Here is a 25958-nt window from a genome sequence, read left to right as displayed (position 1 = left end):
TCTGTAAAATGGGAAATGATGAATCCATTATCATAGGCTTACTACGAAAGTTAAGTTAGTAATACAAGGTGCTTAGAAAAGTGCCCAGAATAGTACCTAACACCTAGTTCAATAAATACTGTCCACTGACAGGTTGTGAACAGAGGTCTCTTGAATATGATTTCCTATCAAAGGCCAAATCACATATCCACATGCACTGAATTATCAGAATCAGACAGGTATCCTAATGCTTTCCCACAGAACCTATGGTTTTCCTAACTGACAGACCAAATCTCACCCACAGGTGTAATCATAGAGTCAGTACATATTTGTTAAACCCTTGCTACATGCTATGTACTGCACTAGGCATTGGGGAAGCAATCATGAAAGACAATGTAGAGTTTATTTATTTATTTAGAGCACATGTGCATGGGGGATGGGCAGAGAGAGAGAGGGAGAAGAATCCCAAGCAGGCTCCAGGCTCAGTGGGGAGGCCAATGTGAGGCCCGATCTCATGACCTCGGCCAGTGGCAAGAGTCAGACACTTAACCAATCAAGTCACCCAGTTGCCCCAATAATGTAGGGTTTATTATAGTTAAATTGCTCTTTTTGCACTTCTACACATTTTAGAAACTTTATAACTAATTCCCTGTTTAAATTTCCTCCATTTGAAATACCTAGAGCTGTTTTTATTCTCCTTGGTGGATTCTGATACAAAGGCAACTTTTCTTCTCCATTGATAATATTGCTGGTACTTATATTTGGTGTCAATTTTAGATAGCAATTATTTCAGGATTAAAATAAGCATTCCTGCCTTAGTCTTTCTTACTCTATTATTTAGAAGATTCAAGATTTACTTTCAGTGGGGAACAGGTGTTTGGGGATGGGGCTAGGAATCCTAAAAGAAAATGAGGGGTCAATGGTGTCCTCATCCATCTCAGTGATAAAAATACTGGATCAAGTAAGTACTATAAGTATGCATTCTGACAATAAGTCCTGAGTGTTTCCACATAACAGTCATTAAATTTGATGCAAAAAGGGTTTACAGTAGCAGACACCCATTGTTACAGAGTTTCCTTGACATCCAAGGAGTGAATGATGTTTGGTTGAATGGGCAGGCAATAGGTTATAGACTAGAAGATGGTTTCAGGGTAGTCAGGGCTCTGGTTTCTAAAGTCAAAATGTGTGGCCCCCTAACTTCAGTTTCTTCAACTTTCATCTGGGAATTCATTCACTAAATATTTACCAAGCACCTACAACCTATATGGTAGAATAATATATATAAGCAGTAACTGAGGCATGGTAAACTTGACTTTGGCTCCTAGCCTTCCTGCATTCTAGTGGCATAGCCTTGGTGTGCCCTAGACCCATGCTTCACCATTTTCTGTCTTGCTCTAAGTCCTGGAGGACTGATCTTCATGGACTGCACCACCTGGGATCCCATTATTGTTGACGTTGGCTGGCCAGTGGGGCGCAATTACCAGAGACTGGAGGGCAAGAGGGGAGAAGGAGGCCAACATATTTATTCCTCCACTCTTTTCCCACTTTTTCATGGTTCTACAACATCCGCACCCTTCTATAATTGTAGCTTCTCTATGGTGCCCCCTTTCAGGTGATTCCAGTTCCTGGCTGGTTTGGATAGCTACTTTCATGGAAGTAATAAACAGCACACATTCCAAAACCCACTTTTAAGCCCATGATATTGACTATTAAAAAAAAAAAAAACCAAGATGCCAAAAAAAGGTAAATTCAGCACTTTCAGAAAGAATATTTGGCAGTATTCAATATATAAGGAGGCTGTGTTTAGGGCCATCCATTTTCTCCAGTTTCTCAGTGTTTCCTGGCATTGGAATGTTGATCAGAGTAGCTGTAGAAAGTACTGACAGATTCGACACCATAGTCATCACAGGTATGTTTAATGTAAAGATATCAATGAAAGCAGCAAAGTTAAAATTCCTAACCCCCATATTCTGGAAAGAAGCTGTAGGTCAGCAGAACTGCTTAACGGTGTTCCTCAATTTATCTACATCTGGGGGTGGCAATGACCTCCTGGTTTTGCTAGTCTCTGTGTACCCTCACATCCCTTGTTCATTGTCTTTACACTGTTCATACCTCTAAAACCATTCTCTTCAAAATTTAGTTGAGCATGCCATTTGTTTTTTCACCAGGGAGCTTACTTGGGTGACTCACTTAAATTTATATGTAAATGAGAGCTATATGTAAAGTGGGAGTTATAACACCTTAATCTCTGGGTTGTTTTAAGGCTGAAATGTGACAGCATGGACAAAGGCTCTTATTGTGACCGGCACCATGAAGTCTTCAATTAATGATAACCCCTAATATTAATAGTGTTGTGTTCTTATACCAGGAACTATGATGAATACCAAAGTTTCCATCTGCCTTTGTGCAAAATGCTCATTGCCACCACGCAACACACTCAAGTCCTTCAAATGAGATAACATAAAAAGTGCTTACCTCAATAACGGGGATGCCATAAACATCTAGGAAGTGCTCAGCTTTTTCTTCTCCCTACCCCCACCCATACATGGAACATTTCCCCTGTCCAGACCTCTGTACCCCTTTCTATTCCTCTCTTATGCTGCTTATTATTTTCTCTTAGCAATGCAATAACCCATTGATGCCAGAGTCATCTAATTCATCATAACCACGTTAGTGGCTAATGAGATAATCAAAGCATCCTGAACAGTACAGAATACTACATAAATGTATCAAGTCTGAACAAGTTTTGATGTTCTGCAAAGGCTACTGTGGCCCTGACATTTTAGAATTCTTTTAATTTTCACTTTTTTACAGCTTTTAGCAACATTGTCTTTCCAGAACTATTTTGTATGTTTTTTTCTTAAATGTATTTTTTGGGGGGCAGGAATAGATTGTGGGAAAAACCTTTTCAAATTTTAGGTAATCTAAAGGTTGAAGAAAAGAAAAACATTTCTCTGTAGTTGAAACTAGTGTGTGTGTGTGTGTGTGTGTGTGTGTGTGTGTACCTGCTCCTGGGCTTTAATAAGCCCCCTTCATTTCTTTATGAACTGCTGGTGTTGTAATTCCAGAGAATTGTCATGTTTGCTCTTGTGGTATCAATGCACAACTGTTTTAGCATAGCATCAGAACACACATCTCCTAGGAATCCTCCTTCCTGCTTCCTCCTTTGCATCAGTGTTACTGCTCTCCTGGCTGCTGCTGTTGCTTCTCCTTCTTCTTCCCCTTCTCCTCTTCCCCTCCTCCTCCCCCTTTTGTAGATATCCCACTTTTATAGATTTTATGTGAGACAGAGCGAGAGAGTGCATTATCCGAGGGGAGGGGAAGTGGGAGAGGGAGAAGTAGGCTCCCTGCTGAGCAGGGAAACTGATGTGGGGCTGGATCCCAGGACCCTGAGACCATGACTTGGGCTGAAGGCAGACACTTACTGACCGAGCCACCCAAGTGCCCCCTTGTCCCACTGCTTTTAAATGTTAGTGTTTCCTAGAGTTATTTAGCCTCATTCTCTTTTCCTCCAACTTTACATGTTCCCTCCTGTGGGTAAACTAATCTAGTCCCATGACTCAAGTACCTTCTCAATGCCCACAATGCGCAGACTTTCATTTCTGGTCCTGCAATCTCCCCAGTGCATCAGAACTGCCTAGAAGGCACCCCTGTTCTGCTACGCCACGGCAACTCCAAAGTCAACACACCCACAGGAACACATCATGTTCCTCCCAGGATCCTTCTCTCCCTCCATTCCATTGAGAGTTTCTCAAGCCAGTAATCTGAACATTAGCTTAGCTTTCTCCTTTGCTTCCGCATTTCATCAATCGTCCTTTACTGACAAATAATCTTCCTAAAATGGCTCAAATCCATCCATGTCTCTCCAACTACTCTGCCACCACCTAGTCCAGAATATAGTTACTGGTCTCCTGGATTATTGCAACAGCCCTCCTATCCAGAGTAGTATTTCTAAACTACAAATCTGACCATGACACTCTCTTGCTTATATCCTCCAGGGGCTTCTCCCATGCTCAGAATGCAGTCCAAATGTCTTACCATGGCCTGTGAGACACCCCTTCACATCTTCATTCTGGTCACTTCCCACCGTTTGCCTTACGTGGACCTTTGCACATGGTGTTCTATCACCTGGAATGTGCTCTATCCCATCCTTGCTTGGGTAACACCTGGGCTTACTTTAAGACTCAGTGAAGGCAACACCCCTTCTAGGAAGGCTTCCCCCATCCCTCTAAGCTGGATGTGGTCCACCTATATCCATTTTCACTGCCATCACAGTGCTGTATTACTTGCTAGTTGAGGAGATCTTGGCAAACAGACATATATTTTTATTGCTGAATTGTTAATTCAGGTATTTAGAGAATGACTTAATTAAAGCAATGGATATTATGCACCTTTCTGTATTCTCATCAGCCTACTTCCATAAGAATGGGTTTCAGTTCTTATAAAATAAGAGGATTATAGCAGGCCAAGAGTATGATTCTCTTACTACAAATGCCTGTTAATTGCTGTGTAGAAGTAGAGTTCGTGGTCTGGGTTTGAATCCTGGCTCTGTCACAGGTGTGTGTTCTTGTGCAATTTGCCTAACCTTTCTGACCCTAAGGCCCTTGTATGCAACGCAGGAATAGTAATACTCACCTAAGATGGGTTTAAAAGGATTAAATAATTTTTTTAAAAAAGGAGTAAATAAAAGTATCTTAAATAAATATGACAGGGGCATCTGGGTGGCTCAGTGGGTTAGCCTCTGCCTTTGGCTCGGGTTGTGGTCTCAGGGTCCTGGAATCGAGCCCCGAGTCAGGCTCTCTGCTTGGCAGGGAGCCTGCTTCCCACCCACCCCCACCCTCTGCCCCCTGCCTCTCTACTTGTGGTCTCTCTCTCTCTGTCTGTCAAATAAATAAATAAAACCTTAAAAAAAGAGAAATAATTATGACACATGTGTACCCTGTCCTCTCGTTGGTTTAGTCCGTATTCAGATAGACTTTTGTTCAAATCCTGGCTTCTATACAATCCTGATCAATCAACTTAATAAACAGAACTTTGAGTTTTCCTTTTGTGAAATGAATATGACATCTACCTTATGGTGTTATAAAGACTGAGATGATCCATGTAAATAAAGCTTTATAGCATATACTGAGAGTAAGCACTCAACAAATGTTATCAGCTTCCGTGATGTTGATGATGAAGAAGAAAAAGGAGGGGAAAGAGAAGAAGAAGAAAATGGGTAAAACCTGACAATAATAGGCTTGCAATGAAAGTTACTCCTTTTTCCTTTTCTCATTCCCTTCATTGCTAGGTTAAGTTTTACAGACCCAATCTAGGCCAAATCTCATTACAACAAAATTGTCACCCAACTTCCCCTGACAAATGGGAACCTTCTTGTACTGAATATTGGGTGAAAATCTACTACATTTTAAATAAATCAGGTTATTTATATTCCATATGCTTGACAATGTACAGGGATGACTCTTATAAATAAAGTCATGTAAAAAATGGCGTCAGATTATTTCCCTAACCTTTTTTCTTGCGAATACCATTATAAAATTATAGTAGACAGTCCTTTAAATTAGGACATGCATTAAGCATAAATGGGTAGCTTGCAAACTTCTAGTGGTTTTTATGGAGAAAGCCTCACCATCTCTATTACCTGAGCTTTTACCTCTGACGTGCTCATTACACATTTCCTTATTTCACCCTTTCCATATTTTCTCCTCTGAATCATCTTCCCTCAGCTCCTCATCATCATGAATTTACTTTTCTTACTCTTTGTTCCACTTATCTATTGCTGCATGAAAAACTACCACAAAAATTTGTGGCTTAAAACAATCATTTTATTTTGCCAGTGATTTGTAAATCAGGAATTTGGGAAGGGCTTGTCATGTCTGATCCATGTGGAATTGGTTGAGGCAGTTGGAGCTCGAGGCTATACTTCCAAGATGGCTCCTCACTCACATCTTCAGGGCTTCGGTGTTCCTTGGCCTCTCTCTTCCCTGAGTCTCTTCCTCCATGGCCTCACCCTGTGGCTTGGGCTTTTCACAGAACGATGGTCTCAGAGTAGTCTCACTTCTTAACTGATGGTTGGTTCCCTACAGGTGAGAAGTGGAGAATGCTGAGCCATTTAAGAGCTACACGTGGAACTGGCATGACCTCATTTTTGTCATCCTGTATTGGTCAAAGCTGTCACCAGTCTGTCCCAGATCAAAGAGAGCAGAAATAGACACTAGCTCTTCATGGAAGGAGTGCCCATCATTAATCAGCCACCATTTTTTTGTCTCCAAACTCTGTTATTCCAGTGAAGTGTTTACATACCTTTTTCAGAGAATCTGCCTTCAGTTTCTTAAAGTTCTGCTAGCTTCCTGAATTAAAATCAGGGTCTAAACATACAGATTTATTTACAGAACTAGCACTATTTACTGACTAGTGCTGGGCACTACTACTGTCTAGCAGGAAAGACAGCTATTAATAATACAATAAAATACTATAAACTAAGTGCTATACAGAAAGAGGACTCGGTACCCTGAACATATAATGATAGAAATCCCATTTGTCTGAGGAAGACTTCCCTGAGGAGATGACTTTTGAGCTGAGACTTGAAGGATGGGGAAGTATTGACTAAGATTGGAGAGAACATTCCAAACTAAGGGAACATATTAGCAAAGACAAAAAGTGGTAGGGAGCTTAATGTGTTTGAGGAAAGGAAGAGAAATCCATGTACTACAGCTGGAATGTGGATGATATTGTTAACTCATTTTATTTTATTTATTTATTTTTTTAAAAGATTTTATTTATTTATTTATTTGTCAGAGAGCAAGAGAGAGAGAGACAGCACACAAGCAGGGAGAGAGGCAGGCAGAGGCAGAGAGAGAGAAGCAGGCTCCCTGCTGAGCAAGGAGCCCGATGTGGGACTCGATCTCAGGACCCTGGGGTCATGACCTGAGCTGAAGGCAGCGGCCTAACCCACTGAGCCACTCAGGCGTCCCTGTTAACTCATTTTAAAAGTGAGGAAACTCAGTGTCAGTGCCCAGCTGAGAGCCTCATACAAGGTAAGGGCTCCACCAAGTGTGTTTCCCCAATAATGGGGAGTTTGCCAATGATTTGCCATCTGCCTACATGCCTCTTTTGTAGCTTTTTACAACTAGAAAAGCATCCCCTATAAACCAACTGAAGTTCTATGTGAGACATCAGCATGAAAGACTCATAGAAATCAGCATGAAAAACTACTGTAAGAAAACATTATCTGTAAAAAATATAATACTTCTTGGTGGTATTGCAGATATGAGTATAGTTAAAATGTAAATCAAGACTAACTCATGCCAAGATTATCTAACTCTTTAAATGTGATTTATGATTCACATGACTACCTCCATTATGTGCATATAAATAAATATATATATATATATATATATATATATTCAACTTCTTCGTGAAAGCTAGAGAAAAATGGAAATTTGTGTTCATATAGGTCATACATGTAGCTACTTATTAAATTTTTCTGATAATTTATTTAAACATTCCAGCAAATCAATATATGCATCAGTATAAAACGGTGCACAGATTATCAATCATTTACTAGTCTAGGATATTTTATGCTTTTATATCCTAACATATGAGCTTCAACTCTCTATTCAGTTCTTAAATTACTTTTAATGTATTTATTATAACTGAGAAAAAATTATGTCATCTGCCAACTCAAAAGCAGAAAAAATTAGAAAGGCCTTTAAAGAAAGATTTTTTTCAAAAATAGAGAAAAACAAAAATAGGAAGATTACCTTGGAAAGACTTTTGTCCACCCTGTGGGCATTCTGTGATAGCTACATCATTTTAGGAGGAAAAGGGATAAAAATATTATGTAGAAAAACAGGAATCATACTTTCATGCATTTTTAAGAAGAAAAGAAAGATGTTTCAACTCTAATTTACTTTTTGCCAAGAACTCTTTCTGACATCCTAATTAATTTTAGGGATTATCCTTTCAGTTATATCCTTCCTTTCAACTTGTTAATATTTCTTGAGCTTTGCAATGTGGTCTGCCTTATTGTAACATTCTGGTGATCTTCAGAAATGGTCATTAGCTGGTAAGGAGGAGATCAGGAGAAGAAGCTAGGCATTGCCAGGAAACACTGATGAATAGTAACTGATGAAGAATGGCTAACATTTTGGGGAATAGTCTTCAGGATTTTTATCACTATAATATTGTATTCTATATAATTTTATATTACTTTATAATATTTATTCTAAGGAACATGGTGAAAGCAATATACCTTTTAATGGGAATTATATTTCCATTGTCTTCTGAAAGTTTAAACATAATTTTTTACGTTACTTTAAATTGTGTTTTCTTTTAAAAGACTCACAGTTTGCCACAGCCTAAGAGGTAATAACTGAAAAGCTGAAAGTAGTTAATAACTGAGGTTATTTTTCCTCTCTCTTGTTTTTCTTTTATAAAAAACACCAGAAGGAAATTAAATGCTTAATTAAATTAAACAAATATGCTGAACTCTAATATTACTACCACTTGCACCATTAATTGCTTATTTGAGTATTATGACAATTTTCACATAGTCTGAAAGTAGAGTAGGTTTGGCTCTAAGTCAAAACAGGCAGTGTTAGTTCTACATGGTCTGGGAACTGGCATTCTGGAGGAGCCCATGTGAACATCATCAAAACACCAGACAATTTAATATTGCTAGTGCAGTGTGCTGGGCCTGTCCTTATCCCATTAGGGTGAAAATGGTGCTTCCAGCTTCCATCTGCTTGTCTCTGCTTGGGGGAGAGCCCTCTTGGGCTGGCCTAGTCACATCTCCTGGAAGAGTTCACACAGATCTGATTTTGGAATTTCCAGAAATGACTATACCCATCTTAACACATACTGGAATCTAAGAATATGGTATTTCCTTGTCACATTAGTCTAAGTCATACATTCAAGTAAATTTAAAGAGCACAAGTTAGCTTTCAAAGGAAGGACTGCAAAAACAGAAAACAGGATCACTTGACAAACCAGCTACTTCTTCAGAAGCATGGGAGAACCAAACAGTCACCCAATCCTTCCCTCAGTAGGTCAAACTGTGACATAGTCAAAATTCATCTTAGAAGTTCTTCAAAGCTCCCTCTTCCCACCCCACACACCATTAGCAACTCCATCCCCACTAACTCTCTCAGCCTACCTTAAACTGCCCTCCTCATAACCAAGATGTATTCCTTCTGGAGTTCATTCATTCAGATTCCTCCTAAGTCTCTACTTAAACCCAATACACCTATTTGTGCTAGGATCTTAGTAGATGATAATATCTTCAATCAAGTCAATACTTTTTTTATTGAGTAACTAAGTGCTAGGTATTGTGGCTAACAACCTGCTTAGGAAACTGTTCATTTAAAAAAAATTGGGAACAACTAGAAAGCTCTACAATAAGGTAATAGCTAAATAAATCATGGTACTCCATACCTGCGGGATACCCTATAGCTACTAGAAATTAAGCTTTTGAAATTAATACTGCCATCCATTGTAGACGTTAAATTTGCGGTAATCACTTCACAATCTGTATGTACATCATTATGCCGTATGACTTAAACATATGCAGTGTTGTATGTCCATTATATCAATGAAACTGGAAGAAAAAAGAAAATAATGCTTTAGCATAATACCAGTTTTATTTTAAAAATGCACACAGGAAATTTTTTTTTTTTTTTTTTTTTTTTTTTTTTTTTTTTTTTTTTTTTTTGCTTAGGAACTTTGGTTGTCTTTAATATGTGGGATTATATGTCATTTTTATTTTCTTCACATTTTTATGTACTTCCCAAATTTTCTTCCAGGAGCATGTACTTGTGTTATAATGAGAAAACCAACACTAAACATTATTTTTTGAAGGCAGTTTCTCTCTGGAAGAGTTGTTGGTCTAGTCCAGAAGATACTAGATAGAAAACAATTAGTATGTTATGATAAGTGTTAGAGTTTTGTATAAGGTGTTATGAGAACAACTAACCATCCATATACATAGATGATGGAAGATTTAACAGCTACTGTCAACAATGATTCTGTATTAAAGTCTTTAGCACACACAATTCCTTATATAAATCTTTAGTGCCAGATGTATTTCAAGACTTAGACCTTTTTGGATTCCGGGATAGTTTTAGAAAGGTAATATGGTGAGTATATGTATTCACAGAACACGCCTAAAAGACCTGAGCCAGTGCCCCATAATCTAACATATTAATATTCCCATGTAGTGAGATGGGACTATTAGAATAAGGACTATAAAGCTTCTCATCAGTGTAGGCCACCACATCTGTTACTAAAAAGTCCTGTTTTGCAGAGCCATTTGGATTTCTGCATTGTAGGCAGTGGACCCAGATGAGCAAAGCAGGGACTCAGCCCTAAAGCCTGTGCGGGGTGGCGTCCCTTATTTGCTGCTCAGCTCCCGGTTCATTAAGCCCAATACCTCCTCCAGTTGTAGGAGTCATAAAACTGATTTTGATTCACGTTAGAGCATGTGATTGTATTTGATCATAGATAGATGCATGTGCTTAAGGACTGAAAAGGCTCTGTGGCTTGAAGACACATGTGCTTAAGGGTCTGGGGTTGCCTGAAAAGTGAAAGAAATGTTATCATAAGCACGTTTTACAGACTTTAAAAAATGTGAAGAAATGTGATGTTCTAAGTAGAAGTAATATTAGTAGAGCTGGCAAAAAGCATTTCTCGGTATTTTTAAAAGGTTGTCTCTAAGCCAAACATTTCTTAATCTCTCTTGGAAGAACACTGATGGCTAAGTGACAAAATGGCTGTGGTTTCAGACCTTAACTCTAAAACTGCTGAGTTTGGCACCTGGGTGGCTCATTGGGTTAAGCTTCTGCCTTTGGCTCAGGTCATGATCTCAGGGTCCTGGGATTGAGCCCCATATCAGGTTCTCTGCTCAGCAGGGAGCCTGCTTCCCATTCTCTCTCTGCCTGCCTCTCTGCCTACTTGTGATCTCTCTCTCTCTGTCAAATAAATAAATAAAATATTTAATAAATAAATGAACTGCTGAGTTTATTGATACATAGCCAGTTCAAGCAAAATTCTATTTATTTACTTAAATATATATATACCACAGAAGTTGAAAAAAAAACCAAATTATTTATATATATAAATAAATATTATATTTACTATATTTATATTTATAAATATATGTTTATATTTATAAATATTATATATATTATTATAAATAAATAATTTGGGGTTTTGTTTTTCAACTTCTGTGGTATAATGAATTGTGTGCAATGTCTGAGTTAGTACTGCATACCATTGAGGACAAGTAGCAATTTCTATGAACTGACAGATAAGCAGTTTTAGGGTGAAAAAAATGCCAGTGATGATTCATTTGAAATCAACCTTGACAGTTTTCTTTCTGGCAAAAGGGAGAACTAGAAAAAAGGTTAAATTCTTCAGTTCTAGGAAACTGCTTTGTCTTTAAGGCTGCTCCTCCAAGCTCTGCTAGTTAATCAAGATGAGCTCTTTGACTTTTTCCTGGGGATACAAGAGCTTCCACAGTCAGACTTCCCACATAGAGCTTCTGACAGGGAAAGGAATTTCTCCAGGTTTCTACCAACCATGCACTCAATGAACGTTGATTTATTAATGCAAATTGACCATCAAGATCTAAATTCTACAATAATCCCTCAAAATAATGGTTTAGCAATTGTTACCACCTTCTCTCTGAGTAACCTTATCAGAAATATCAATATTTAGAAAACTAATTTATTTGACCTCCTGTGTGTCTTCTCAGCTCTGTGGAGTCACAAAAACAAAAACGTGGCCATAGGGCAACTTAAGGGACATGTACCCCATGAATTATTGGGAGTTGGCTATTTTGAACATTTTTGTCACTGTCTTCAGCAGCTGATAGACTACTGTGTGCTATAAATAGCTCCAGAGCTTCAATAAGTTTCTGTTTTCATGTGAAATTCACATTTTATTAGCCTACTTTAGATTCCTGTCTTCATCGTCATCACAGAAAAATATTTATTACCTGTTTAATATCACATAGCTCTGTTTAGGCCCCACGGGAACTAAATTAGGGATAGTCCACTCTTATCTTCTGGGACCTTACAATTTTGAACAGATTATGACAACAGAGAAAGAGACATGAGCTATAGAATAAACAATAACATGAATTAGGTAGGTAAAATGTTATATTGAGAACAAGTCAAACAGATTACTTAGGTAGACCTTCAGTTGGTGAGTGTAGAGGCGACTATAAAAGCAACCCATAGGAAAATGCTGGCTTTTTAAAGAGCTTAATTAATTATTTAATTTAGACACTGTTTCCTGGAGGAGGGAAAAATCTGGAGATTTTGCAGATTTGGTGACTGCAAAATAACTAAAATTCTAGAGTGGGATAAATATTCCAAGATTGCTGTCATTTTTATATTCAAACCTTGCAAGAAATGGCATCAGAATTAAGGCCCAGCAAATTCTGTTGGATTTAAGTTTTGCCTTCAGTCACATGTCACTAAGAACAGATAGGCTATTTATACTGAGAAAAGTATAAGGATTGTGCTCAAATGTATGTTGAACTCTGACTTTGATGGTGCTCATTACATAGGAAGAGTTTTGGATCTTTTAAGTGAAGAAAAATAATATATTTTTGATGAAAAAAATAACCATAATCTTCAAAACAAAAATATGTACTAAGTGGCATTATTTCACATTTTTGCAAAATGGAGGACAGCTGGATTCCCATATCTTCTGCATTCAATCTATTGCAAGTCTTGTCATAAGAAAAAATGATTGTATATATTTAAAGAGTACAACATGATGTTTGATACACATATACATAGTGAAATTACTATTACTGTCAAGCTGATTAACAACATATCCATCTCCAAACACATTTTCTTTTTTGTGTATGTGGCAAGAATCTACTCTCTTGGCAAATTTCCAGTATAAAATACAGTTTTATTAGCTACACTTATCATGCTGCACATTAGGTGTCAAGATACTATAGACAATAAATGCTAGAGTGAGGCAAGATGGAAAAGCAGGGGACCCCATTTCATCTGGTTCCTTGAATTCAGCTAGATATCTATCAAATCATTCTGAACACCTATGAATTCAATCTGAGATGAAGTCAACCAAGAGAAGAATTGGAATTCTACAAGTAGAAAAACAACCATTTTCTACAAGATATTAGGTGCAGGGAAGTGAATCTGAGGGGGATATATCAGAAGATAAATGGCAGGGGGAGGGAGTCTCTTTAAGCCGGCCATTGGAAAGTGATATAGCCCCAGAGCTCAAATTCAGAATTTTTAAAATTCTGCTCCAGTGAGAGACCTCTCTGCCGGAAAGGTGCTCAGGTGGCAAAATGGGCCGAATCCTACGTGAGACAGTGTGGTTTCAGGATCCCCAGGGTCACAGAAAGAGCAGGGGTGCCTGAGCCAGCAGGGTTCTCAAGCATTGGATTGGGGAACCCAGTGAGGGTCAGTGAGCCTGGGAGTGGCTCTCAGCTCAGTTTGCCATAAACTGTGAACCACAGCAGGATCTGGTGTCTGTTCTCTGTGCAGGGACCCTGCAAAGGGCAGAAACAGGGCAACTCTCCTCGTTTCCCCAGGAGGATCAGCACACATAGCAGAAGTCTGAAGAGACTGGCACACACAAAAATGGAGACTGTTTTTCTCTGAAAGTTTACTGAAGAGGGGGCTGGGACCTTTCAGCTCCAGGACAGGAAATTGGAGCACTCCTAAGGTGGAAAAAGCCTTCAGGGAACAAAATCCACATAGAGCAACCAGAAGCTGTTTACACTGAGCCCGGCCCCCTAGCAAGGGGTGGTGCAACTCCACCCAGGCAAAGACACCTGAGAATCAGCACAGCCGGCCCCTCCCCCAGAAGACCAGCTGGAACATGGGGCAAATACCAAGTTTACAGAGCACACTGTATGGCAAAACTACAGTGCTAGGGGAAAATAGTATATAGAATTCGAGGTTTTTTTCTCATGATTTTATGTCAGTTTAAATTTTCCCTTTTTTTCCCCTTTTCAACAAGTTTAATTTATCACCTCTTTGTTCTTAAGGTTTTTTTTTAACTTTTTTTTACATTTACATTTTACAGATATATTCTTCATTTTGCCTTCCTTTCACTGTATTCAATTTTATTTTTGTATATATATATATGTATATATATATATGTATCTTGTGTGTGTGTGTGTGTGTGTGTGTGTGTGTGTGTGTGAGAGAGAGAGAGAGTTTTGCTTTCTTTACAATTTTGGGATTTAGTGTCCTCTAACAAACAGACCAAAACACACCTAGGACCAAGTGCATTATGCTGTTTTGTCCACTTGGGAGATTATATTCTCTCCTTTTTCCATTTTTTTCCTTTTTCTTTTCTTTTTTTGGTTTCTGAACTCTTCAGATTTGTCTAGTGTGTATTTCACGTGGGTTGTGGTTGATATTTTTGATTTTGTTTTCTCATTCATCCATTTATCTCTGGGCAAAATGAACAGAAGGAGAAATTCACAACAAAAGAAAGAACGAGAGGTAATTCTCTCTGCCACCAATATAATGGATATGGATATAAGTAAAATGTCAGAGCTGAAATTCAGGGTAATGATTATAAAGTTACCAGTTGGGCTTGAAATAATCATGAAAGACAGTACAGACTCTCTTAGTACAGAAATAAAATCCAATCAGGCAGAAATTAAAAATGCTTTAAGTGAGATGCAGTCTAAAATGGATGCTCTAACAGCTAGGGTAAATGAAGCAGAAGAGAGAGTCAGTGACATAGAAGACAAGATGAGGGAAAGGAAGGAAGTTGAGAAAAACAACTAATGGACCATAAGGGGAGGCTTCGAGAAATCAGTGATACCATAAAACAAAAACAGTATTAGAATTATTTGAGTCCTAGATGAAGAAGAAAGAGAGGGACAGAAGGTATATTTGAGAAAATCATAGCTGAGAACTTCCCTAATCTGGGGAAGGAAACAGGCATTCAAGTCCAGAAGGGTAAAAGAACCCCCCTCAAAATCATTAAAAATAGGGACACCTGGGTGGCTCAGTTGAGTTCTCTCTCAAATAAATAAATAAAATCTTTAAAAAAATTATTATTTTTTTTCTAAAGATTTTATTTATTTGAGAGAGAGGCAGTGAGAGAGAGCATGAGCGAGAAGGTCAGAGGGAGAAGCAGACTCCCCATGGAGCTGGGAGCCCGATGCGGGACTCGATCCCGGAACTCCGGGATCATGACCTGAGCCGAAGGCAGTCATCCAACCAACTGAGCCACCCAGGCGTCCCTTAAAAAAAATTATTAAAAATAGATCAACACCCTGATATTTAATAGTGAAGCTTGAAAATTTCAGAGATAAAGAGAAAAATCCTGAAAGCAGCTCAAGACCCTTAACCTACAGGGGTAGGAATATTAGACTGGCAGCAGACCTATCCACAGAGACCTGGCAGGCCAGAAAGGGCGGAAATGATACATTCAGGGTATTAAATGAGAAAAACATGCAGCCAAGAATACTTTATACAGCAAGGCTGTCAATCAGAATGGAAGAAGAGATACAGAGCTTCCAGAACAAACAGAAACTAAAAGAATTTGTGATCACTAAACCAGTCCTGCAAGAAATATTAAAGTGGTTCTTGTAAGTGAAGAGAAAGCCCAAAAGTAACACAGACCAAAACGAAACAGAGACAATCTACAGAAACAGGGACTTTACAGGAAATACAATAGCACTAAATTCATATCTTTCAATAGATACTCTAAATGTAAACGGACTGGATAAAAAAGCAAGATCCATCCATATGCTGACTACAACAGACTCATTTTAGACCTAAAGACACCTCCAGGTTGAAAGTGAGGGGGTGAAGAACCATTTATCATATTAATGAACATCAAAAGGAAGCTGGGGTAGCAATCCTCTTATCAGACAAATCAGATTTTAAACCAAAGACTATAGTAAGGGATGAAGAAAGACACTATATCATATTTAAAGAGTCTATCCAACAAAAAGATCTAACAATTAGAATTATTTATGCTACTAAATTGGGAGTAGCCAATTATATCAACCAATTAATAACCAAATTAAAGAAATACATTGATAATAATACAATAATCATAGGGGATTTCAACACCCCACTCACAGCAAAGGACTGATCATCTAAGCAGAAGATCAACAAGGAAACAGGACTTTGAATGACACACTGGATGAGATGAACTTCACAGATATATACAGAGCATTCTATCCTAAAGCAACATAATATACATTTTTGTTGAGTGCACAAGGAACATTCTCCAGAATAGAACACATACTTGATCACAAATCAGGTCCCAACAGATTGGGATTATTTCCTGCAGTCACAAGAGGAAATTTGGAAGGAACTCAAACACTTGGAGGGAAAAGAGCAGCCTTCTAAAGAATAAATGGTCAACCAGGAAATTAAAGGAGAATTTTAAAAATTCATGGAAACAAATGAAAATGAAAACACAACTGTTCATAATGTTTGGGATGCAGCAAAGGTGGTACTGAGAGGGAAGTACATAGAAATACAAGCCATTCTCAGACAAGTCTCAAATACACAAGGTAACCTTCCACCGAAAGGAGCTGTAGAAAGAACAGCAAATCAAGCCTAAAGCCAGCAGGAGAAAAGAAATAATAAAGATTAGAGCAGGAATCAATGAAATAGAAATAAAAACAAAAACAAAACAGTAGAACAGATCAATGAAACTAGAAGCTGGTTCTTTGAAAAAATTAATAAGATTGATAGACACCTAGCCATATTTATCAAAAAGAAAAGAGAAAGGACCCAAACTAATAAAATCATGAATGAAAGAGGAGAGATCACAACCAACACCAAAGAAATATAAATAATTATAAGAACATATTGTGAGCAACTATATGTCAATAAATTGGGCAATCTGGAAGAAATGGATACATTCCTAGAGATGTATACACTAACCAAAACTGAATGAGGAAGAAATAGAAAACCTGAAGAGACCCATAACCAGCAAAGAATTTGAAGCAGTAATCAAATTTCTCCTAACAAACAAGAGTCCAGGGCCAGATGGCTTCCCAGGGGAATTCTACCAAACATTTAAACAAGAATTAATACCTATTCTTCTGAAGCTGTTTCAAAAAAGTCAGAATTAGGGGCACCTGGGTGGCTCAGTGGGTTAAAACCTCTGCCTTCAGCTCGGGTCATGAAGGGTCCTGGGATCAAGCCCCACATCGGGCTCTCTGCTCAGCAGGGAGCCTGCTTCCCTTTCTCTTTCTGTCTGCCTCTCTGCCTACTTGTGATTTGTCTGTTAAATAAATAAACAAAATCTTAAAAAAAAAAATCAGAATTGAAGGCAAACTTCCAAACTCTTTTTATGAGGCCAGCATTGCCTTGATCCCAAAACCAGAGAAAGACCCCACCAAAAAGGAGAATTATAGACCAATATCCCTGATGTATATGGATGCCAAAATTCTCACCAAAATACCAGCCAGTAGGATCCAACAGTATATTAAAAGGATTATTCACCATGAACAAGTGGGATTTATTCCTGGGCTGCAAGGGTGGTTCAACTTTTTCAAATCAATCAACATGATACATCACATTAATAAAAGAAAGGACAAGAACCATATGACCCTCTCAATTGATGAAGAAAAAGCATTTGACAAAATATAGTATCCTTTCTTGATTATAACTCTTCACAGTGTAGGAATAGAAGTAACATCTTTTAATATCATAAAAGCCTTAAACAAAAAGCCCATAGCGATTAACATTCTCAGTGGGGAAAAGCTGAGAGCTTTTCCCCCAAGGTCAGGAAGGAAGATGACAAGGATGCCCATTTACCACTTTTGTTCAATATAGTATTAGAAGTCCTAGCCTCAGCAATCAGACAACAAAAAGAAATAAAAAGCATTCAAATTGGCAAAAAAGAAGACAAACTCTCCCCCTTCACAGATGACATCATACTTTACGTGGAAAACCCAAAATACTCCATCCCAAAATTGCTAGAACTCATACAGGAATATAACAATGTGATAGGGTGTAAAATCAACACACAGAAATCAGTTGCATTTCTATACACTAACAAGGAGATGAAAGAGAAATTAAGGAATTGATTGCATTTACAATTGCACCAAAAACTATAAGATACCTAGGAATAAACCTAACCAAAGAGGTAAAGGATCTGTACTCTAAAAACTATAGAACACTTATGAAAGAAATTGAGGAAGACACAAAGAAATGGAAAAATATTCCATGCTCACGGATTAGAAGAATAAATATTGTTAAAATGTCTATGCTACCCTGAGCACTCTAAGCATTCAATGAAATCCCTACCAATATACCACTGACATTCTTCAGAGAGCTGGAACAAATAATCCTAGAATTTGTATGGAACCAGAAAAGACTCTGAATAGCCAGAGGAATGTTGAAAAAGAAAACCAAAGCATCACAATACCAGACCTGAAGCTATATTACAAAGCTGTAATTGTCAAGACAGTATGGTACTGGCACAAAAACAGACACACAGATCAAAGGAACAGAATAGAGAATCTAGAAATGGACCCTCAACTCTATGGTCAACTACTCCTTGACAAGGCAGGAAAGAATATCCAATGGAAAAAGGACAGTCTCTTTGATGAATGGTAGTGGGAAAGTGGGACAGCCCATGTAGAAGAATGAAACTGGACCATTTTCTTACACTATATACAAAGATAAACTCAAAAGACATGAAAGACCTAAATGTGAAATAGGAATCCATCAAATCCTAGAGAAGAACACAGCTTCGACCTCAGCTGCAGCAACTTCTTGGTAGACATGTCTCCTAAGTCTAGGGATACAAAAGCAAAAATGAACTATTGGGACTTCATCATGATAAAAAGCTTTTGCACAGCAAAGGAAACTGTTGACAAAACCAAAAGACAACCAATAGAATGGGAGACAATATTTGCAATGACATATCAGATAAAGGGCTAGTATCCAAAATGTATAAAGAACTTATCAAACTCAACACCCAAAGGACAAATAACTCAATCAAGAAATGGGTAGAAGACATGAACAGACATTTCTCTAAAGAAGATAGAACAATGGCCAAAAGATACATGAAAAAATGTTCCACGTCACTTGGCATCGGGGAAATACAAATAAAAACCACAATGAGACACCACCTCACACCGGTCAGAATGGCTAAAATTAACATGTCAGGAAATAACATACATTGATGAGAATGTTGAGAAAAGGGAATCCTCTTACACTGTCGGTGGGAATGCAAGCTGATACAGCTACTCTGGAAAACAGTATGGAGTTTCCTCAAGAAGTTAAAAATAGAGCTACCAGGTATTTACCCCAAAGATACAAATGTATTGCTGTGAAGGGGCACCTGCACCCCAATGTTTATAGCAGCAATGTCCACGATAGCCAAAGTGTGAAAAGAGTTGAGATGTCCATCGATGGATGAATGGATAAAGACGTGATATATATATATCTCCACACACAATGGAATATTACTCAGCCATCAGAAAGGATGAATACTTATCACTTATATTGACACGGATGGAACTGGAGGGTATTATGCTAAGTGAAATAAGTCAATCAGAGAAAGACAATGATCATATGGTTTCACTCATCCATGGAATATAAGAAACAGTGCAGAGGACTGTAGGGGAAGGGAGGGAAAACTGAATGGGAAGTCATCAGGGAGGGAGAAAAACCATAAGAGACTCTTAACTATAAGAAACAAACAGGGTTGCTGGAGTGGGGTGGTGGGGGAATTGGGTGATGGGCATTAAGGAGGCCATGTGATGTGATAAGCACTGGGTGTTATATGCAACTGATGAATTATCGAGCACTACATCTGAAACTAATGATAAAAAATTTAAAAAAGAAAAGCAACATTAATACTTTAAATATACAAATGGACACATTTTCACAGACAGCATCAGTAAGACAGTTAAAGTCAATGAACTTTGACAACAAATTATTATGAGGCCATGTTTATACAAGCATGTCTGAATGGCTGGAGTTCAAGTATTTATTTTTATCTACTTTGTTCAGATTAAACTGAATTTATAAAAGATAATGAGTCTCATTCTAATATCTGCCTCACTAGTGTCTTATTGACACAGCTGAAACCCTCCAAAAAGTGGTGAGTTCTTTCAGCTAGAAAATATTAATGATTTGTTTTCTGCAAATTTCACAATATATTAAAAAAATATCTCTGAGAAAGAAGCATAAGAAAGGTAACATCTATAGTGAAGAAATCACCCTGCTATCACTCTTGCTTTCTGGCAAGCCAATGTGGATCTGAGGTTCTGACCAAAGGCTCATTTACACAGGGTGCCTCCTATAGATACACAACTTACTTTACTACAAAGAATAAAAAATGTGGTTTTCTGGAGATAAGGATGAAAATCCACTGGATTGTGAGCTGTCATTTATACTTTAAAACATTAGAAATAAAATGTTCTCTTTTTTTTAAACATTTATTTATTTATTTGACAGAGAGAGACATGCAAGAGAGGGAACACAAGCAGGGCAAGTAGGAGAGGGAGAAGCAGGCTTCCCGCTGAGCAGGGAGCCCAACGCGGGGCTTGGTCCCAGGACCCTGGGATCATAACCTGAGCTGAAGGCAGATGCTTAACGACTGAGCCATCCAGGCGCCCTAGAAATAAAATGCTCTTAAACCAAGAAGATCCTCAAAGAGATGCCTTCGTATGGGGATGCCCAGTAGAATTTTCAAAACACACATGAAATATCTACAAAACTGAAAGCTTTCCCCCCAAATCAAAAGGCTCAAGGAGAATTGTCCCGACAGAATTCAGCTCTTATAAGTCAATCAGGACTTGAATAATACAGTTGCAATGCAGAGAGTTAGAATCCTCCTGTGAAGCATTTTCCCTAAGCATTGGTTAGGATTTTATTATAGGCTACTGTGATATTTTTGTCTTTAACATTTCAGCCGGAGTGTATATTTATTCATCCATTCAACCATCAAGTGCCTACTGGATGCCAGCATTGGGGATGTAAAATGAACATGCTATGTGGCTCCTGAACTTCCTGAATCTGAAAGAAGTAAAAAGCACATCGAGAATATCAATGCTGTTCAAAAATTTAGAGCGATGTCAGGAAAGACATTCATCTCCCTTTGGGGGAGCTTCATCAAAAGGAACAAATAGAAAGGCAGTCCAGGCAACAGAAATGACATTTATGAAGGTGTGGGGACAGAAAGAAAGGCACTTTGGAGTCATGGAAAAACAACTCAAAATGAGAGGATGGATAGGAGGGGATGCCTGGCTGATTCCATCAAGATAGCATGTGACTCTTGATATCAGGGTCCTGAGCTCAAATCCCACCTTGAGCATAGAACTTACTTAAAAAAAAATACATAAATAAAAATAAAGAGTCGATGGGGATAAAGAGATAGGCCAGGTGACCAATGGAGAAAGAATTTTTGATGGAAATTAAAAGCAAGGAAATGATCAGAACTAAATTTAAGGACAACACTCCAGGGTAGTATGATATAATGTTCCTAAAACAATTGGACGTTTAATTGGCCAAGGTAAGTTTCCAGAGAAGTTATGTCTTTGTCCAAAGAAGACACACTGACCTCTTTCAAATGAATGGCTTGGTCCTTTTCTCAGCAGTTGTTGTCCTTGAAGATAGGACCACCAACTGAGGGAAGGTGAAGAAGCCTATACTCTCAGAGAGCCCACCTGGACATTACTGAGAGAGTACTTGAGAACCTATGGCCATTATCCTTCAATCAAATGCATGTTACATAGGGTACTTCAAGCTCTACCATCAGTAATCAATGAAGAGCCCAGGAAAGGGCAGTAAGCAATCAGAACTACATATCTACATATCACAGCAATCATGAAATAACTGACCCAGAAAGCAATTTAATATAAATTTATAATTATTTATATATTATATATATAATACATTAATAAAATTTATATATAATATAAATTTTATAATTTAATAGTCCTTCATCCTCAAATGTCAACTTTTGTCATAATTATTCTCCCAATCAGCAATTTTCTTTCAATATAATCAATATTTTCCTTGTTTCAATATAATCTTGTTTTTCCAAATGGATTTGTTATTTTTTAAATAAATTTCACTTATTTAATTTTTTGAAGTGGTGGCACATTCACATAGTCCAAGCATCAAGAAATACAGAAAGATATATATATATATCAATGTCTCCTTTCCACTCCTGCCTTCTATTTGCCAAGTTCCCAAAACAAGTAACCAACATCATTTAGTCTCAAGAGTTTTAGAAAGTATACACAAGCCAGTACAAGGATAGATAACTTTTCTTTTTTTTTTTCCACCCCAATGGCACACTATTTTGACCATTTTTTCCCTATCTAAAAGTAAATCTTGGAGATTGTATTAATCAGCTTGAGCTGCCATAACAAAACCCCATAGATTAGATGGCTTAAACAACAGAAATTTATTTTTTCACATTTCTGGAGACTGGAAATCTGAGCTCAGGGTGCCAGCCGTGGTTGGGTTCTGGTGAGAGCTCTCTTCCTGGCTTGCCGAGGGTCCCTGAAATGCTAAAGACAAAAATATCACAAGAAAGAGACAGTAGGTCTTCCAGTGTCTCTTATTATAAGAGCGGTGATCCCACTTTCACGACCTCATCTAACCCTAATTAGTCCCCAGATACCATAACATTGGGGATTAAGTCTTCAACATATGAAATTGCATTGGGGGACACAAACATTCAGTTTATAACAGAGATCTTTCCATATAAGCATATCTTTCCATATAAGCATATAAAGAACCTCTCGAGTTTATTTTTTTTATAGCTGCACAGTATGCTACTATTACAACATACATCTTTAATATTGCAACTGGGAAAAATAAAGCTGTCCTTAATCATTCTTTATTAATAGGATCTGTAGAAATACAGTAAGATGACATGAGCCCTAGAGACTGGGATGATATTTCTGATGAGTTCACTTCTAAACTGGAATTATATGCTGATGACTGCTGGAAATGTATCAAAACTTAAATAATATGCTTAATGCACATTTGTTAGCCCATCAGTAGATCCTCAAAACTTTAGCTTTCTAAATCAAATATGGTTGAAATGTTATCCTCATATGAAGTTATTCACTTGAAGGTGCAAATTACATCAATGAAACACATAGCTATGAAATGTATTTTTTAAGGTCAATGCTTATAGACAACGGTCAGCTTACCTCTGACTGTTACCTAACTAGACATGTTATACAGGCCATTCTAAATATGTTAGTGTATTTTTGGTTTTGAGAAAGGTATTTGTGTAGAAGATTTAGTGATCTTTATGAATAAAGTTCAAATCGTTATTCAGTTCAGAAGAGGGAAAGAATCAATAATGAGGAAGAGAAAAAACAAAAGTATGGCCACAAAATACTTCTGGACAACCTTACTAAAAGCAGAATAATAGACTGTGTGCTGTTCCAGCAGCCTGAACTATCCCTGCCTGAAGAAAGAGAAGGCAGAAGAGAGAGACAGTGAACAGAAGGTAGGTGAACAGAACAACATGTTCTTAAAAATATAGCTTAAATTGGAATCATGGATAAAAGAGCAAGGAATCAAAGAGGGAACCAAGGTTTCAAGCCTAGGTGAGTGGGTAGAAAAGTGACACTGTTGGCTGAGATAGGGTAGAAGGTATTTAGGATGGGGTGAGAGTTTATTTTATATACCTTATGTTTGGGGGCTAATGAGATCATTAGCAGCAGACATTTAACACATTGAAGGGAAGAGAGAGATCTGGGACTTTTTCAAGAAGTACTTATGAGTGGGGTGCCTGGGTGGCTCAGTGGGTTAAAGCCTCTGCCTTTGGCTCAGGTCGTGGTCTCAGTGTCCTGGGATTGAGCCCCACCTCAGGCTCTCCACGCAGCAGGGAACCTGTTCCCCACCCCCCTCTGCCTGCCTCTCTGTCTACTTGTGATTTCTGTCAAATAAATAAAATCTTAAAAAAAAAAAGAAAAAAAGAAGAAGAAGCACCTATGAGAACAAGAGAGAAGAGAGGTGTGGTGAGAAGGAACCAGGACAGAATGATGGAGACCACTCACATTCAGAGGTAGAAGGAAACAGATGGGCACTAAAAGAGAGAGAAGAGTAGTCAGAGAAACAGAAAGTGAACCAAGGCAGTGAGTTGCAAACACCAAAAGAGGAGGGCAAAGTCAAATGTGCCATGTGCTGGAAGAAGGGTCAACAAAGATATGGACACCTCCCTCCCCAAATATGATAGGAGACATCAGATTTTAAGACATTAAGTAATGAGTTGAATAGTGAGAAAGTAAACTAAAACAATGCATTACATTGATAATCTTTTGAGATGATTGTGAAGATAGGAAAATAATGTTATTTCATATTTTTATTCCACTTTAAAAACATAGAGTACTTCCACATATATTCCCTCTTTTGATGATATCATTAGGGGATAGTTCTGTAGGTAGATTTGTGGAGAAAGATGCAGTGGAGAGAGGTAATCCAAGATGTAAATAGAAATTGTTGTATTGTATAGTGTTAGTTTCTTAGGGAGGTGAGAGAGGAAAGAATTTAGTGCTGGAAAAGAGTAGTGGGTAATGATGTGGGAAACAAAGGCAGAAGGAAATGTAGATCAAAATAAATGTCCCTGTAACCTGCAGCCCAGTGACAAATACTTAAGGCAGCAGAGTATAATGTCTTTTTTTTTTTTTAAAGATTTTATTTTATTTATTTGACAGAGAGAGAGATCACAAGTAGACAGAGAGGCAGGCAGAGAGAGAGGAGGGAGCAGGCTCCCTGCTGAGCAGAGAGCCCGACGCGGGACTTGATTCCAGGACCCTGAGATCATGACCTGAGCCGAAGGCAGCGGCTTAACCCACTGAGCCACCCAGGCGCCCCGTATAATGTCTTAATGTTAATCCTTTGCTAGAGGGAAAAAACCATCTTAGTTTGACAAAAGCAAGGCCTCCTGCATCCCGTGTCTTCTTTAGCACATGAAAACCTTTTGGAACTTCCTTTATCTTTAATTCTCCAGCCCCAAAGTATATAATCAGCTGTCCTTCATAAACCCCAGGTAGCAGTGGGGGAGCAAGGAAGCGGGTTGGGGGTGGGGTGGCAGCAGTTCTCTCTGCCCACAGGTCCTGTCCCTGTGCTTTAATGAAACTACCATTGTGCACTGAAGTCATCTCAAGAATTCTTTGGTGGGGCGCCTGGGTGGCTCAGTGGATTAAAGCCTCTGCCTTCGGCTCAGGTCATGATCCCAGGGTCCTGGGATTGAGCCCCGCATGCATCGGGCTCTCTGCTCGGCAGGGAGCCTGCTTCCCTCTCTCTCTGCCTGCCTCTCTGCCTACTTGTGATCTCTGTCTGTCAAACAAATAAATAAAATCTTTTGAAAAAATAAATAAATAAAAAGACCCAAAGTAATCAAGGTAACCTTGAACTGAGGGCCCAACCGACAGGAGAAATGTGAAACAAGTGGGGGAAATGCTGACGTTGGCATAAAAAGTCAAAACACTGGATCTGCACCCAGTCACAAGCTCTCCAGATCTCTAATATAATACCATGTCCTCCCACAAATATAATGGTGAGAGGACACTGAAGTACTGGGGCCAAGAGCAAACAGCTCAATGTCTTTTTTTTTTTTTAAATTAATTTATTTATTTGAGGAAGACAGGCAGGGGAGGGGCAGAGGGAGAGAACCTTCAAGCAGACCCCACTGAGCATGGAGCCCAACATGGGGCTCAGTCCCAGGACCCTGAGATCATGACCTGAGCCAAAATCAAGAGTTAGATGCTTAAATGACTGAGTCATCCAGGCACCCCAACAGTTTGATGTCTTAAGTAACTCCAGCAGAGATTTTAAGAGAAGTTCCTCCACTGAAGAACTCAATTTAGAAGTCTGCTTTGGATTCCCACCCCCAGCCCACTCCACAGGAAGCAAAAGCATGAAGCAAGCTGTTAGAAGAGTGCATTCCCCCAGGACTTTCTCATACAACAGGATGTTGGTCTGTGTCAGCCTCCAGTCACCCTCTTTAGAGAGTTC

The 25958-nt window shown here is 38.5% G+C and overlaps 1 long non-coding RNA gene across 4 annotated transcripts in view; it reads right to left on the bottom strand.

Moving 5' to 3' along the window:
* Positions 1-5782: 5782 nt before the first annotated feature.
* The window catches only part of LOC125097041 (uncharacterized), a 128659-nt gene continuing 108483 nt past the window's right edge, over positions 5783-25958 (bottom strand). For 2 of the 4 annotated variants that reach the window (XR_007126467.1, XR_007126472.1), the window contains exon 6: positions 5783-6059. This is a non-coding gene — a long non-coding RNA (uncharacterized LOC125097041). Of the gene's footprint in view, positions 6060-7742; positions 7785-7806; positions 9578-25958 lie in introns of those variants that run through there. The other 2 variants (XR_007126468.1, XR_007126474.1) reach the window with 2 other exon arrangements.

Source organism: Lutra lutra, chromosome 4, assembly GCF_902655055.1.
Source record: "Lutra lutra chromosome 4, mLutLut1.2, whole genome shotgun sequence".
NCBI classification, from domain to species: domain Eukaryota; kingdom Metazoa; phylum Chordata; class Mammalia; order Carnivora; family Mustelidae; genus Lutra; species Lutra lutra.
This window is presented reverse-complemented; position numbering and strand designations above follow the sequence as displayed.